This window comes from Lagenorhynchus albirostris, chromosome 2 (assembly GCF_949774975.1).
Source record: "Lagenorhynchus albirostris chromosome 2, mLagAlb1.1, whole genome shotgun sequence".
NCBI classification, from domain to species: domain Eukaryota; kingdom Metazoa; phylum Chordata; class Mammalia; order Artiodactyla; family Delphinidae; genus Lagenorhynchus; species Lagenorhynchus albirostris.
The window spans coordinates 174,190,545-174,203,370 of record NC_083096.1 but is presented as its reverse complement, the minus strand read 5'-3'; the positions used below and the strand labels follow the sequence as shown (position 1 = coordinate 174,203,370).

The following is a 12,826-nucleotide window of genomic DNA, read 5'->3' as shown; positions in this document are numbered from 1 at the left end:
AGTCTCGTGGCGCCCGGGCGTCCTCTCCTCCCCCTCCCCCACCCGCGACCAGACCGCTTCTTATCCGGCTATCGCCCCGCGTTCCCCGCCCCCCGCCCCCGAACCCCTTTTTATACACTTTTTTTTTCCGAACCCCTTTCTGCTGCGAGCACTTCACCTCGCCTCCGCCGCTAGCTCCCTCCAACACCAGACTGTTTGAACCACGCAGACCTGAGTTTGCACACTGGCTCTGCCAGCCTAGGGGCTTAATTTGAGTCCCAGTTTCCTCCTTTATAAAGTTAGGATAATGCTGCCTCCATCACACAGTTCTAATGAGCCGAAGTATTGGAAAGGGCTTTGTAAACTTTAAAGCTCCTACCAAATGTTAGCCCTATGGGTAAGATGTCCGTCTAACCTTCTGGATGACCGTCATCCCAAAAGATTACTCTCCATAGTCTTTCCTAAGTAAGAAGAAAAGAGATTTTTGAGAGTAAGTTTTGTAATTCACTTACCCTAATACCATTGGGCAAGAGCTGAATCACAACATGTGAATTACAGCCTGGACGAACGCTTGCTAGAAACATTCTCCAACATTTTTAGCTAAAAAGTTGTTCATTCCTCAGTGTTCTCCCTCTTTTGCATCCCACACCCATTCAAGGACTGACTCAGTCGTAAGGCAGAAGTAGCATGAATTCAGCTGCAACTTTGTATTTAACATCTTCTTATATTCTTACACTGAGCCAAACTTCTTTAGGTAAGAAAAGCCCGGGAACTGGAGGTCTTCAAGAAACCGAATCAGAAGTTGCCAGAGATGTCGGGGATTCAGACATTAGGTGAGAGGTTGGACCAGATAAACACTAAGATCTCTTCCAACTGTAAAGGTCTACATGGAAGAGTTACTGCCTCTAGAAGCATAGAATCTAATTAGGGAGATAAGACGCGAAGAACATGAAGGTGTTGTAGAAAAAAGGCCAAAATGAGTGACAATGAAGAAAATGCTATACGATCTCAGAGACCAGTGAGAGCTGGAGAGGGGTGCATTCCTTTTTTTAAAAAAATTATTTATTTTATTTATTTATTTTTGGCTGCGTTTGGTTTTCGTTGTGGTGAGCAGGCTTCTCACTGTGGTGGCTTCTCTTGTTGCAGAGCACGGGCGCTAGGCGCGTGGGCTTCAGTACTTGTGTCATGTGGGCTCAGTAGTTGTGGCTCACTGGCTCTAGAGCACAGGCTCAGTAGTTGTGGCACACGGGCTTAGTTGCTCCGTGGAATGTGGGATCTTCCGGGACCAGGGATCGAACCCATGTTCCCTGCATTGGCAAGTGGATTCTCAACCACTGTGCCACCAGGGAAGCCAGGGGTGCATTCTTGCAGGTGAATCTTGAGGTGAAGCTGGAGGGGTTTGTTGGATTGGGAAGGGGAAAGGGAAGAGAAAAATACATTTGTAGCAAGTGGCAATGGATGATATTATCCAAGGTTGGAATTCAATTCAACAACCATTTACTGAGTGCATCTGTGGGGCAGATACAAACATAACTCAGTATTTTAGTCCTGAAGAAATTCTGAAATATCATCTTGGTGTCAGGTGAGTGACTTCCTCTTCAAACTGGTTGGTTCTGTGGACAACGGGGTAGGCTGTTCTTTGATCCAGGGCAGTGATCTGCTGGAGTATGTGGAAACCTGACCCAAGGATGGTCCAACAGCATCAAGACAGGAGTGGGCTTCTGGGCTCCTTCCTCCATTTGCTCCTCCAGCCCTCTCAACCCTTTTGCTATCAGTTGCCTACGTAAAATCCACTTCTATTTGAACTACCTAGACTATTTTCTGTTTTTCCTAACTGTTCTGATATAGCATTCGACAAACTGATAATTTAAAAAAACAAAATATGGGAATTCCCTGGCAGTCCAGTGGTTGGGACTCCAAGCTCTCATTGCTGAGGGCCCTGTTTAGGTCCCTGGTCGGGGAACTAGGATCCCGCGAGATGCGCAATGTGGCCAAAAAATTAAATTAAAAAACGCATTGTATGGTGATAGAAGTAGTCACTGGGCACCCAGAAGAAGCCCTGGACCCACGTAAGGCACAAACACTCATTGGGATAGCACTGAGATTGGTCTGGCTGGGGCAAGGATACTCTGGGAGGTGGCTAAGTCGAGAAGGAGAAGGCTGGAGAGATTCACTTCACTGACTGCTTATTGCCAGACTTTCTTCTAGGCACTGGAGCTTACATTTCAGCGGGAGAGTAAACAAGAGATCGCAGATAGAAATAAGCACAAAGAACAATAACATAAGGGAAAGATATAGGGCAACGGTGTGGGAGTGTTCTTGATGGTCACAAAGGACCTAAGGAAGTGCTAGCTGAGATCTAGCGATTGATGTCAAGAAGACTTGTGTGTGCAAATCTAGATGAAGAGACAGCAAAGAGAACGTCCTGAGGCGGGAATAAGCATTGCGTATTTGAATTACCACTGCAAGGAATGGTGGCAAGTTTTCAGCTGGGTGAGGCGTGAGGGTTTAACCCCTTGAGGCGCTCCTTGGAACTGAGAGGTATGGTTTAATAAGTCAGCGAATGTGACTTGGGACAACTAAAGTTGGCAGGCTTGGATTAGCTGTCACTCAAGGAAGGGTGGGTCCTTGGTCTGTAACTGCCAATCAGGTTGTGGAGATTTTAGGGCAGCCGCAGCAGCAGCAGCACTGCAGTTGAAGGAAGAGTACAGCCTGCTAGTCAGAGGGAGGCTAGAGGCAGCAGCTACCTGTCATCGCTACTTGCTTTCTGGAAACTGTTGGGATATCGTAGAGCTCACAAACTCTCATACATGTTCTTAGTTCCCGGGGGGTACAGAGGATCTATTTTATTCTCATATTGTAGATGAGGAAACTTAGTGAAATGCCTTACCCTTTACCTAGTGAGCTACAGGTTAGGCTAAGACCCATTTATCCTGACCTCCAGATGAGTGCTTGTTCCTTAAAGACGGTCATGTGAACTCCAAGATATTAGGGACTTTAAAAAGTGGATGTGTGGGGAGAAGCTGACTTCTGTCTCACCCCAACTCTATGTTTTCAGTTGTATCTTGACTCCCCACCTTCCATTTCCAGACCCACACAATGATGATAGTTGAATGTATTACTGCAAATGCAAGAATATAGCATTTGAATGTGAAACAAATCTGAAATCAATGAAACAGGTAACGTCCTGAAGCAGTGCTGTTCAGTAGAAACATGTCAGCCACGTATGTTACATTTTCTAGTAGCTCCTTTTTATAAATAAAAAGGGACAGAGTAAATTAATATCTTTAATTTAATTCAATATATCAAAAATATTTTTAAAACAATCAATATAAAATATTAATGAGACAGTTTAAATTCTAAGTCTTCAGAATCTGGTGTGCATATTACACTTAAGGACATCTCAGTTTGGACTAGCCATATTTCAAGTACTCAATTCGACTTGTAGCTTGGACAGTCTTGGTCAGTGCAGTTCTAGAAGTAGAATTGCTAGTCGTTGAGGCTGACCAGTGTGAAGTTGGCAGACATCTTTTTGGGGACAAGATGTCTTCTAACATCCCTCATGTCACACGAAATAAGCATGTACTAGGCCATCCTTCAAGAAAAGGAAATGAAAAGGAACTATAGCTAAGTCAACTTTTTAAATTGTAAAAGATTGTATTGGAAGGGCTCTCTGAGATGACCTAGTCCAGAAGTTGGCAAACTTCAGCCCTGGGCCATATCTGGCTCACTGCCTGCTTTGTTTTTTAAATTTAATTAATTAATTAATTAATTAGGCTGCGTGGGTTCTTCGTTGCTGTGCGCGGTCTTTCTCTAGTTGTGGCGAGCGGAGCTACTCTTCGTTGTCATGCGCGGGCTTCTCATTGCAGTGTCTTCTCTTGTTGCAGAGGACAGGCTCTAGGTGCACCGGTGTCAGTAGTTGCGGCTCGTGGGCTCTAGAGTGCAGGTTCAGTAGTTGTGACGCACCGGCTTAGTTGCTCTACAGCATGTGGGATCTTCCCGGAGCAGGGCTTGAACCCGTGTCCCCTGCATTGGCCAGCGGATTCTTAACCACTGCGCCGCCAGGGAAGTCCCTGCCTGTTTTTTTTCTGTGGCCTGAGAGCTAAACAATGGTTTCTACATTTTTAAATGGTTAAAAAAAACTAAATGAAGAATAATGCTTCATGACGTGAATATTATATGAAATTCAAAATTCAGCGTCCATAAAATAAAGTTTTTTCAGAACACCTCCACCCTCATTTGCGTACATTTTGTCTACGGCTGCTTTTGAGCTACAACGACAGAGTTGCCACAATGACAAGTGACCCACCAAGCTCTTTTACAGGAAATGTTGGCTGACTCCTGCACTGACCAGTCGTTCCCATTCTATTGGTAGGGAATTGAGGCACAAAGAAATGACAGGCCTGAGATCACACAGTCCGCCAGTGGCCTAAATGAGAACTCAGCGGTGCCCTGTTAAGTGTTCTTTTCACTACACCATCACATAAAAGCAAAAGCTTCTCAGTTTATCATGATAATGTCTGCTTGGTCCTTTTACTTGCGTATCTGCTTCTCACCCGCAGGCCTAACCTAGGTTTCAGTAGGGGCGGCTGCAATCTGCAACCTCGAGAGGGCAGCAATGGTTAAGGTGACTCCAGAGTGCAACCTCTTATCCAAGAAATAACCAAAATAGAGTATATTGTCCCGACTTAAAAAAAAAAAAAAGGAAAAAAGAAAGCAGGTCAAAAAGGGCCTGAGTTGCTTTTGATGATGACATGCATACATACTAGTGCAAATGTAAGGCATTTTCAGTTTTTTTTTTTTTTTGGACAAATTGCCAAAGGTGAGTTCACGCTCAGAAAATCTCCACATCTAGCTGGAATTGAAAGAACAAAAGCCAAATTGGCAGCGAAACAAAGGTAGGCATTTAAGAGAAAAGCACCCACACATTAAAAAAAAAAAAATCTATTTTCTGAGTATTGGGGGAACATGGAGTGGAAATTAGTTCTCCTCGAGCCCTAGGGACAGTTTTAAGTAGGCGAGTGGAGCTGTGCTCATGACCCAGATTTGTCCTCGTTCTGAGTGGGCTGAAGAAGGGGTTCCATCTCTTCATTTGGGGGATGTCTAATCATAAAATGTGTCTAGTGAGGCTTACAGCCTAGTATCTATGAAGTATCATTAATATTTGCAGGGCTTCCCTGGTGGCGCAGTGGTTGAGAGTCCGCCTGCCGATGCAGGGGACACGGGTTCGTGCCCCGGTCCGGAAGATCCGCGGCTGGGCCCGTGAGCCATGGCCACTGAGCCTGCGCGTCTGGAGCCTGTGCTCTGCAACGGGAGAGGCCATAGCAGTGAGAGGCCCGCGTACCACAAAAAAAAAAAAAAAAAAAAAAAAAATTTCAGTGGTATGTAAGATCCTTCATATTAAAAGGTGCCCTGTGCAAGATGCAAGATAGATTGGTGTTACTGTGAGGGCAGATATATTTTGTGGATGTCACCACTGTTGTTGTTTACTGAGGTGTCATGGGAAAAAAAAGTAGGTTAAGACCAGGTGGCATAGTCTTTCAACGTGACCTAGAACTGGGCCACAGGAACCTGTATAGGCAGACTATCACATCAGATAGTGTAGAGAAATCTCCCCAAGAATGCATAACTCCTCAGAGGCAGAATGGTTAGTTTCATGACACATAATCACGCCTGGAAGAAATCTGGTGGGGCTAATTAGAAACACACATATGGCACTCCCGACTTTACAGGGGAGGGGACTGAATTGTATTACTCAGCAAATATTTTCCTCAGCCTGAGCTTGACTTCTGAGATTTTCTGAGAACTGAGCATTTTTTCTAAGTAATCCTAAAAGGCCTGGTGCTGGGTAACAGCAGGAACTAGGCTGGTAGCCTAATTAAGCATCCCAATACTGCAATACTTAAAAACACTTATGGGAACCCCAATGAGTTCCTAATGTCTAATTCCTAAATTTAATCCTAAAGTGCTCCACTGAATCCTCTTGTATGACCTTGGTTAATTATGTAATATCTAATCACCAGAGATAACGATGAAAAATTGAAAATGATGGCATGAGCTGATTCACTCTCCTTGCAGGTATTCCATCAGGACCAAAGATTAGGGCTTCTCCTAGGAATAAAACTTCAGCATATAGGGAATTGCTTTCAAACTCTAGCAATTAAGTGTATTACTTACTTTAGTCCCTGGAATGATAAGAAAATGGAAATGAACTGAACGGGATTTTTTTTTTTTTTTCAGTCACAACTCTGGTCCAAATCAGTCCTATAATGTGGGAAGACCATACAGAATTATCATGAAAATAGTCTGGTGTACTTGGAGTATGTTAAGAAATCCTCAGCAGAAATATCATTATGTTTACACCTTGTTTCTTTTACCTAGAAAAGTAAATCCACAACTCCAATACTGTATTTACTTTGGAACTTATAAATTACCAGAAAATAAAACAAAGACAGGAAGAAAGAAAAGAAAAAGAGAGGTATTATACCACTCATATGTCCAGTATTGTAAATATAACTTGGAACTTAATTTACGACATCGCATAAAGCTAATTGACTTAGATGGTTTGGGTTTTCTGGCCTTTGTATATTTTTGTCAGTTCTGTAATGTTACATGGTTTATAGGATCAAATCCTATTTTACAAATTCAGATACAAAGGTTGTATTCCACCTTTGAATTTCAAACCAGTTGACAGAATCTTTAGGTCTTGGTATATCCCTCAAAGGAAAAAAAAATCCAAACTAACAATGACTCTGTTTCCATATTTATATTGTATTTCTCATTTAAGGAGTCAAAAACTCAGTGGACTTTACTCCAACTCTTTCTAACATAATACCTTGGATTTCAGTAGCATTTCTCAGATTATAAAGTACTTTTACATCTACTCTCTCATTTCATCGGGTCTTCAGAACAACCCTGTGGGGTAGGTATGGCATACATAGTACAGTTCTTTAATAGATTAATTTCCAAAAATTAATTCAATGAATATCTATTGAATAGCTATTGTTTGCCAGACACTCTTTTAGATAATGACCATTCAGTGGAAAATAAAACACACCAAGGGCCTGCAAAAAATGTTTGTGATTTGCCCAAGACCATAGAAAGTAAATCCAAAACCTTTTGACTGTTCCCATCCTCAGCTGGAAAAACGGAGCATGGAAAACTTACTTATCTCGACTCTGTCTCTTAGTACAGTAGTGGCATTTCTTGTATAGACTTGTTCACCAGCATTTGCTCCCATACATTCCAGCTCCTGGTCTTTCACTAGATCAACTATTTTATACTCCCAGCTAAGGTCAATTCCTTGGGACTTCCTTGGTAGTCCAGTGGTTGAGAATCCTCCTTCCAATGGAGACAAGTGGGTTCGATCCCTAGTCAGGGAACTAAGATCCCACATACCGCTGGGCAACTAAGCCCGAGTGCCACAACTACTGAGCTCACACGCCTCAACTAGAGAGAGAAAAAACCTGCATGCCACAACTAGAGAGAAGCCTGCACGCCGCAACAAAAGATCCCGCACGCTGCAACTAAGACTCGACGCAGCCAAAAATAAATAAATAAAATAAGTCTTAAAAAAAAAAGTATTGAAATTTCTTCCCTCTTAAAAACAAACTTCTCGGGAATTCCCTGGCGGTCCAGTGGTTAGGACTCCACACTTTCACTGCCGAGGGTGTGGGTTCAATCCCTGGTTGGGGAACTAAGATCTGCAAGCCGTGCAGTGATGCCAAAAAGAAAAAGAATAAATAAAATAAAAACAAACTTCTCTCAATCCTACTTCCCCCCCAGCCACTCTCCCCTTACCAGTGACCACTCCATTTTTCTTCTCTTCTTTCACAGCAAACTGCTCCCATTCTCTAATTTATAAGTCAAATAAGTATTTATGGAACAGATACAGAATAAATGAACTAGGAATGTTTCACATGAAGATAAGTAAGTTTGAATATTCAGAGGACTTGTAACAAAAAAAAACAAACAAAACAAAACTGGTTTTATATTTCTCCAAAAGGGAGAACTGTTAACCATTGGCTAGAAACATCCAGCATAATATTTGCACATATAGTTTCAATACAAGGGATCCTACACTTTTTCAAAGTAAGAAATCTTTTTTTAAAAAAATAGTATTCTTGGACCTTCCAAGGAAGTCGATTTTTCATGACATATCCTCCACACCAGCAACTGATGCACTCATACCACCAGAAATACATCTCAAGTCAACTAACTGGTTTGTTAAGGAAGTGGTCTTTTGTTCCTCAGTTATATTTTAAGTTCCACATCAGGGATTCTCAGGAGGTATGAGAAAAGTCCTACAAAGCAGACATATCAGAATCCCTGGAATGCTGATATTCCATTCTAGGGAGACAGTCTCCCTTCAACCCCTGAATGACTCTCTTACCAGTACAAATCAGTATGAATTGATGGAAGTATAGTCTGTGCTAGTACAAGAGAGTAATTAGAAAATATAAACTACATAATGAGCTAGGCTTCATAAGTAGAAATTGTTTCAACAATTATTAAGCATAAATGTTTCAGGATAAAATATACATAATACTTTATATTTTATCACAAGCTCCAATAAGGAATGATAAAGTAATACAGTTGAAAGTAAAAATTTTAATGTCTGTATTTATCAGAACACAAGATTCTGAAGGTGGAGCTTGAGCCCAGGATGATAAACACATTTTCAAATAAAGCATGTAGCAAAACTAGTTAACTGTTGTTCATTGGGGAACTACAGCAGGCTCCAATATGACAGGTGGAGAAAACCTGTTAAAAGGAAACTTCTGGGCACTTACCTTCTAGGGCATTACCATTCTTGTGATGGAGTCAGTTTGTTATCATTGTTCTAATACTTTTACAGGAAGTCCAACAAAAGTTGCAAAGTCATCAGCAATTATTGAAGTATACACTTGAGAAACCAGGGTAAAGTCTGCCTTGTTGCATCTCTAAGCACTGCACGACTGGCTGGCTGAATCACCTCAGACCACTGGTGAGCATCAATACTTATATAAATTCCAGGAAAATCTCTCTGCTAGATTCTTCGTCCTACTAACCAAATTCTTCTAAGTACTGACCAAATTCCAAGTTCAGAATTTTCAGATTTCATAAGATAGTATTCTTTCTCAAAGAAATCGTGCATTATTCAGATCATTATGGAACAGATACAAGGCTAGCAGCAGGCCGTATCTTGAGAGTGTAATAACTCTTCCAAAAGCCTAAAGGTTTTGAGTTTCTGATTCTTGCACTGATCCAGGAACTTTTTGAAACTGACAGTACTTTATATCACCATAGTCCCTGGCATCTTTCTCTCCAAGTCCACTGTAGTACTTTTCCAAAGGTCAGACTTCATATACTAATTTTTTTTTCAACCCGGTCCAATCAAGCTTTTGTCCCTTCTGCTCCATTAAAACTGCTCTTGCCAAGATCACCAGTGACCTCCACATTGCTCCAAGAGTCAATTCTCAGGCCTCACCTTAACCTCTCAGCAGCATTTCACAGTTGATCACTTCCTCCTCCTTCAGATATTTTCTTCACCTGAATTCCAGGACACTACTCATCTCTTGGCTTTCCTCCTGCCTAACTGGTTTGTTCCTACTCAGTTGCTCTGCAAGTTCCTTGCTTCTGAGACCTCTTAAGTGAGAAATGCCTCAGGGCTTTCCTGGTTCTCTTTCCTTCTGTATCTACACTTACTCTCTTGGTGATGTCATTCCGTTTCAGACTTTAAATGCCATTTATATGCTAACAACTCCCAAATACACAAGTACACACGATTATGCATTATATATATATATATATATGTAAAACACATCTTCAGAACTTCATCCTGAACTAGACTCATATCCAACAGCCTACCTAATGTCTCCATTTGAATATTTAATAAATATCTCAAATTGAACATGTCCAAAACTGAACTCTTAATATTCCCCTGGATAATTGTTCTGTCTAGTGTTTCCTATTTCAGATGACTGCAACTTGATCTTTCTCGTTGCCCAGGTGAAAAACCTCAGGCTCATCCTTGACACCTTTTATGAACTCTATATTCAATCCTTCAAAAAGTCCTCTTGGATTTACCTTCAAAGTATATCCAGGATCCCTTAGTCATTAAAGCTCTCTTATTTTTCATTTGGGTTACTGAAAGAGCCTCCTTTCTAGGTTCCTGCTTCTATCCTTGATTTTTTTTTTTAATTTATTTATTTTATCTTTGGCTGCACTGGGTCTTTGTTGCTGTGCATGGGCTTCCTCTAGTTGCGGTAAGCAGGGGCTACTCTTCGTTGCGGTGCGAGGGATTCGCATCGCAGTCGCTTCTCTTGCTGTGGAGCAGGGGCTCTAGGTGCGTGGGCTCAGTAGTTGTGGCGCACGGCCTTAGTTGCTCCGCGGCATGTGGGATCTTCCCAGACCAGGGCTCGAACAAGTGTCGCCTTCATTGGCAGGCGGACTCTTAACCACTGCGCCACCAGGGAAGCCCCTATCCTTCATCTCTTATTCTCAACGCTTCTCAAAACCTAAGTCATACCATGCAACACCTCACCAATTAAAAGCCAAAGCGTTCCTGCTATGGCCTACCAGGTAGTGTAGATCTGCCTCTCACTCCCTTTACCTCTTTGACATCCATCATATCTTATACTCTCTCCCTTGCTCATTCTGTTTCAGCCACACTGGTTTACCTTGCTGCTTTTCATGTGCCCGTCATGCTTCTACCTCAGGGTCTTTGGACTTGCTGTTCCCTCTCCCTGGAATCTCTTCCCTAGATATCCACAGTTTGCTCCCTTAGCTCCTTCAAGTCTTCAGTATTTTCTTAAGGCCTACCCTGGTTGCCCCATTTGAAACGACAACACATGCTTTCTCTCTCTTATCTTTATATTTCACCATCTTACTGCTATTATTTAATTTCCTTTTTATTATATTTATTGCCTCTTCTTCCCCTCTCCCCCACAATAAGCTTCATGAGAACAGGTATTTGTTTTATTCTGCAACGTATCTTAAGTATTTAGAATAGGACCTGGCACAAGGGTGATGCTCAAAAATTATCTGTTGAGTGAAGACCCTGATTTTAGAAGTCTTTTTGATGTGTTGTCTAACTTGGCCATTTAAAACTGTGATGCCAAAATGATAAGCCTACAGGTTTCATATAATCTGCACAATTGTCTTGTTTTAGGGATGACCATATATACTCTGGCAGGACAAACAAATGTTGGGCTGTTCAGGAGTATTTTTAATTTGTAGAGATATATTTCTATTTTAATAAAAAATATACTGTTGGCGGCAAGGATTTGTTCTTTGAACTCCAGTACTTCTGAAGTGCTGAACTTCTCAGCTTTGCCTCAGAAGGGAAGAGACTATTACAGCATGTGGGAGTGCTTAACTACGGCCAAAAATATTTTGAAAAACTTCTCATATTACTAAAGTCTTTAAAGAAGATCATTTATCTTTTCCAGGAAAAGGTTATTATTGTTTTAAATTTGCTTCTATGCCAGAGTTTGACATGAAAAGCTATCCTTTCCTGGAACAATGAATAGAGATATTTAATATTTCTATATGTTGTTTAGAAAAGTTGCACACAAGCTTCACCAAATGCCAAAAGATAAAATCAAAGGCATGAGCCAAAGAGGCCTAGCACATACCACTTCAATTCTACACCAGCTGTCTTAAGGATCTGGGTATAATTAAAGGTTTTGGTTAACACTTAATTTCTTTCAGGGAACACAAACTGCTACAAATTAATTCAAAACCTGTTTTAGAATAAGAAAGAAAAACTAAAGGAACAATGGATTGGTAATCCTGAAATTCACTAGTCCTGCCTGCTTCGACAAAGTGAAGAGACCCAGGACTACATATACAAAAGTATTTTCACTCCTGGGGCAGATTATGAGACTATGAAAAGTTGGAAAATGTTTTGAGGCCAACAATAGAAGGGGAGAATGGGGAGGAGAGTTATTCCTGAATTTCTGTTCGACTGTTTTGCAAATGTATGGCATTGGTCATAAGGGAGAAGTGAACAGTGCAAGACACTACCTACTTTTTTTTTTTTAAGTGGTATCACTTTTTAAGTTAACCATTTTTGAGAGCAGTTTTAGGTTCACAGCAAAATAGAGCAAAAAGTACAGAGTTCCTATATACCCCGTGCCCTCAACACATACAGCCTCTCCAACTACCAACATCCCACATCGGAGCAGTAAATTTGTTACATTTGATGAGTGTACATTGACACATCATCACCCAAAGTCCACAGTTTACATTAGGGTTCACTCTTGGTACTGTAAGTCTATGGGCTTTGACAAACATATAATGACACATACCCACCATTGTATCACTGCCCTAAAAAGCCCCTGTGCTCTGCCTGTTCATTCATCCCTCTCCACTAACCCTTGGCAACCACTAATCTTTTTACTGTCTTCATAGTTTCGCTTTTTCTAGGATACAGTTGGAATCATATAGTACATACATAGATACTACCTACTCTTAAGAATATACGAATTGCGGGACTTCCCTGGTGGCACAGTGGTTGACAATCCGCCTGCATGCAAATGCAGAGGACACGGGTTTGAGCCCTGGTCTGGGAAGATCCCACATGCCGCGGAGCAACTAAGCCCGTGCGCCACAACTACTGAAGCCTGCGCGCCTAGAGCCTGAGCTCTGCAACAAGAGAAGCCACGACAATAAGAAGCCCACACACCACAACAAAGAGTAGCCCCCGCTCACCGCAACTAGAGAAAGCCCACGTGTAGCAACGAAGACCCAACAACGAAGACCCAATGCAGCCAAAAATAAACAAATAAAATAAAATGAATGGGATTACTGCAAAATATATATATATATACGAATTGCAAACATTTTTGTGTAAAAAAAGATG

The 12,826-nt window shown here is 41.6% G+C and overlaps 1 pseudogene; it reads right to left on the bottom strand.

Moving 5' to 3' along the window:
* Positions 1 to 8,774: 8,774 nt before the first annotated feature.
* LOC132516371 (COP9 signalosome complex subunit 8-like) lies at positions 8,775 to 9,277 on the bottom strand (annotated as a pseudogene).
* Between the last annotated feature and the right edge of the window lie 3,549 nt (positions 9,278 to 12,826).